The sequence below is a fragment of the Carassius auratus genome, unplaced genomic scaffold (genome assembly GCF_003368295.1).
Source record: "Carassius auratus strain Wakin unplaced genomic scaffold, ASM336829v1 scaf_tig00016530, whole genome shotgun sequence".
Lineage (NCBI taxonomy): Eukaryota > Metazoa > Chordata > Actinopteri > Cypriniformes > Cyprinidae > Carassius > Carassius auratus.
This window is the reverse complement of record NW_020524687.1, coordinates 6,238-11,288: the sequence shown is the minus strand read 5'-3', so window position 1 is coordinate 11,288 and position 5,051 is coordinate 6,238. Positions and strand designations below refer to the sequence as shown.

Below are 5,051 nucleotides of genomic sequence, written 5' to 3'. Positions count from 1 at the left end.
CATGTTGTGTTCAAGTTTGCAAATTAATTTACAAAAAGAACATTGACTAATTACCAGTGTACACAAATAGAATTTGAAAAAACGTTTTGAAAAAACCCTTGTCAAATTTTAAAAAGACAGAATGTAACTTATACATTTGGTTTAACTGCTGAAAAAAAGAGAGAAGCAATAATAAATGGCTTACTTAATCTTAGTGCAACTGCCCCAGCCTTTTGTCAAAAGGAAGTAAAAGCAAACTTATGTCTGCAAGATTTAACTATACTGAAAACAAACAAACAAAAGAAAAATGTTTACTGAACCATAGAACATATGCAGTTAAACCGGAAATCATATTCAGTAAAGTATGCAAAGGAAAAAAGGTGTTGTGCTGTTTGATTTATCATGAATGGATGTGATGGAATCTCTCCTCCTCTCACTCCTTGTGTTCTTGTTTTCTTGTCTTGTGTTTTTTTTTTTTTTTTCTCCATTCTGTCACCGATGGAGTTTCGGTTCCTTGCCGCTGTCGCCTCTGGCTTGCTTAGTTGGGGTCACTTCATCTACAGCGATATCATTGACTTGATTGCAAATTAAAACAGACACTATTTCAACTGAACAGAGATGACATAACTGAATTCAATGATGAACTGCCTTTAACTATCATAACTATCATTTTGCATTATTGAGACACTGTTTTCCAAATGAATGTTGTTCAGTGCTTTGGCGCAATGTATTTTGTTTAAAGCACTATATAAATAAAGGTGATTGATTGATTGATTGATTCTTACCAGAGATTTCAAACCAACCATTTATGGCACCGTTCTACATTTACTTTCATTTACTCCAATTACAAATAATATTAAATGATAGGGCCCCATTTGTAACAAAATAAGATATAAATAAATAAAACAATCCAAGATCAATAAATAGAATTTTAATCAACATAAAAAAAAAAATTACATGTAAACTGGAGGCAGCTAAATTTGTCAACTGATATACGGATTTGTGAGATACCAGATAACATGAAAAGCCTTTAACTGTAATATCAACACAAAGAGCACAACATGTAATACAATTATATATACATGTGCTGGTCATATAATATCATCAAAAAGTTTTCTTATTTCACTAATTTCATTCAAAAAGTGAAACTTGTATATTATATTTATTCATTACACAGACTCATATATTTCAAATGTTTATTTCTTTGAATGTTGATGTTAATGACTGACAACTAACGAAAATCCCAAATTCAGTATCTCAGAAAATGTGAATATTGTGAAAAGGTTCAATATTGAAAACACCTGGTGCCACACTCTAATCAGTTAATTAACTCAAAACACCTGCAAAGGCCTTTAAATGGTCTCTCAGTCTAGTTCTGTAGGCTACACAATCATGGGTAAGACTGCTGACTTGACAGTTGTCCAAAAGACGACCATTGACACCTTGCACAAGGAGGGCAAGACACAAAAGGTCATTGCAAAAGAGGCTGGCTGTTCACAGAGCTCTGTGTCAAAGACCAGGGATATCCTGGACTTAATAGATCCTAGTACTTTTTAAATTAGCATTTCTTATTAAGCATTAATATTCTGTACAGGGCTCACTGGTGCTGCAAACAGATTAATATTCTGTACAGGGCACACTGGTGCTACAGACACTGAATGTTTTTACATTTGTGTTCTGTACAGGGCACACTGGTGCTACAGACACTGAATGTTTTTACACTTGTGTTCTGTACAGGGCACACTAGTGCTGCAGACACTGAATGTTCTTACATTCATGTTCTGTACAGGGCACACTGGTGCTGCAGACACTGAATGTTTTTACATTCATGTTCTGTACAGGGCACACTGGTGCTGCAGACACTGAATGTTTTTACATTCATGTTCTGTACAGGGCACACTGGTGCTGCAGACACTGAATGTTTTTACATTCATGTTCTGTACAGGGCACACTGGTGCTGCAGACACTGAATGTTTTTACATTCATGTTCTGTACAGGGCACACTGGTGCTGCAGACACTGAATGTTTTTACATTCATGTTCTGTACAGGGCACACTGGTGCTGCAGACACTGAATGTTTTTACATTCATGTTCTGTACAGGGCACACTGGTGCTGCAGACACTGAATGTTTTTACATTCATGTTCTGTACAGGGCACACTGGTGCTGCAGACACTGAATGTTTTACATTTATGTTCTGTACAGGGCACACTGGTGCTGCAGACACTGAATGTTTTTACATTTATGTTCTGTACAGGGCACACTGGTGCTGCAGACACTGAATGTTTTTACATTTATGTTCTGTTCAGGGCACACTGGTGCTGCAGACACTGAATGTTTTCACACTTATGTTCTGTACAGGGCACCCAAAAATCCAAACCTTGGTTTTCAGACATTTTCAACATTTTCTTTATTTGAAAAGAAGGCCAAAAGGTATTAATATTAGTAATATAGTTATTCATTAGACACTAGTACCTTTTGTAATCACTACTAGTAACTATTCTTATCTTACTAGTCAGATCTGCTGTTTTTATTTGCATCTGCAGTTTTACTCATCTTAATGCTATAAAAAGGACTTTTTAAATATCAGCCAGTGTGTCAGGATTATTTACACAACCCCACAGCTGCTTCAAAACACATTACAAATTCCTTGCACCAACAAGAGTGACCTGTAGATCTCGTGCTTTCATCTCTCGTGACATCTGACACCAAACACAAGCTGTGCAGAACGTGGCCACCAAGCAGTCATTACACATGTCTCCCTGCAAATCAACACAACAATATATTAGCTATACACATCACCCTACTCATTTAAAACATGTATGACATATTGTCACAATTAAATTTTTTTTTTTTTTTTATCGTTACACATTAACCAAAAGCTATGGGGAAAATATAATTTGCTGTATCATTCTAAATGAAGACATGTTTGAATAGGTTTATTAAAATCACTAAAAAAAAAAATTTGTGTAGGCTAATTTCACCTTTGGCCTATAACTTTCTTGTTATACAGTGACAGCTAGCACGGCTACATGTGACAGCTAGCACGGCTCATTCTTAAAGGTGAAGTAAATGAAGTAAATTCTATTTTTGATTAATGATTCTTACCTCAATGCCATAAACGCTGGCGCATTGAGACCCTTATGGACATTGTTATAGGTGGGACGATGCCACAGACATCCAACAGGGGGAGACATAAACACTCACCGTATTTCTTTGCTATTATGCACGTGAAACACGAGAAACACCAGTAAGCAAAGCAACCTGTTCGCAGAAAGGGACGTAATAATAATATTGATAATATAATGCTTTTCAGGGATTTATGACACAATTTAAAACTGTTAAGTGCTGCAATAGTCTGGGTGTTAAAGATGTGAGCACTGAGCAGGTAAGTCAAAGCATCATCCCGGGGTTAAGTGCAGGACGCTTCAGGGGGAGCTGTCTCTGGTTCTGATCTATGACCGCACTAATTAGCAAATACCACTCGAAATATCTTTTGAGTTTCACTGACGAAATAAGTCATACAGGTTTGGAATGGAATGAGGGTGAGTCAATAATTTTTTCTTCCTCACTTGTTTTTTTTTATTTCATACAAACTTTACTTACATTCAAGAACGTCATTGCAACAGTCACAGATACCAGACCCCCACTGATCTGAATCTCTGGAGACCATAACAGGCTGGGGCTGCATGACTACCATTGAATTCGACATGTTTACACCTACACAACACAGAATATGATTTCAGCATCACAAACATTCAAATGATTTCTTATATTCATGCACTACCATATATGGGCTACTACTGCTTAATATTTATATCTTTTTCAAAAGGTTTGAAATAGACATATTTTGTGACATTTTAAATGTCTTTATTGCCATGCTGCTTAAAAAAAAAAAAAAAAAAAAAAAAAAAAAAAAGTTACCACAAAATGATGTAACAACAATTCCCATGAAAATATTAAGCAGCATTTTTTTTTTCAATATTGAAATTAAGAAATGTTTCATGGGCTGCAAATCAGCATATTACAATTATTTTTTTGGAGGATCACGTGACACTGAGTTCTGGCTGCTGAAAATTAAGCTTTGCACCACATTAAAAAAAATATTAAATATAATAAATATATTAAAATAGAAAATGCATTATTCTGAAGTCATTCTAAATTGTTATTGTATTTCAAAATATTACTGTTTTTGCTGTATTTATCAAATAAATGCAACCTTGTTGAGCATGAGAGACTTCTTAAAAAATTATTCCAAAGTTTTGACTGGAAGCATATACATAAAGTTTTTTTTTTTTTTTTTTATTTAAATAAAAATGTATAATAATATCAAAATTATGAATTTAATACTTTTTAATCAGATGATTTCTTCATATAAAAGATTGCGTGCATCTTAAAGTGTTTACAACTTTATATGGCATTCAGAACACACGTGTCACAGTAAAAACTATTCAAGTCCAAAAGGTTAAATAATCTTAAACATTCACAGATAAGAATAATAAAAATATCTTATGATCCTGATATCGGTGTAGGAAATCTTCACTCACCTCTGTCTTGACGGCTCCAATGTAATGCAAAGTACCTGTGGTTTCTAAATCTGTGATCACAGAATTGCCTGGTGACCACACCAAATGAAAAAGAAGAAGAAAAAAAAAAAAAAAAAAAAATTCACCACATTGGCTCTAAAGGAAACCCCCTTAACCTGTTAGACCGGTTCACGGCAGCATCTTTTAAGCATTACACTTAAAAAAAAAAAAAAAAAAAAAAGCACACAACATGGTAGAGAACTAGATTGCATTCCTCCATGCATGAGGAATACAGACATGCTTATAGTATGCAAATATTGGGATTCATGAAACTGTTGACATGAATATCTGTACACTCAGATAAAAGGTGCTTTTCAAAAGAATATTATTAACTCCTTGTTAGGACCTTATAATTAGTACCTTAAAAGGTACATATTAGTACCCAAAGCATTCATATTAGTATTTAGAAAGAAACATTAGTAATTAATATGAATACATATTAAACACAATCCCCACTGACAGCTTTTATATGAAAGCAATCATTCAA

At 34.3% G+C, this 5,051-nt stretch overlaps 1 pseudogene; it reads right to left on the bottom strand.

Annotated features, from left to right (window-relative positions):
- Positions 1-2,617: 2,617 nt before the first annotated feature.
- LOC113075249 (cornifelin homolog B-like) lies at positions 2,618-4,612 on the bottom strand (annotated as a pseudogene).
- Positions 4,613-5,051: the final 439 nt, after the last annotated feature.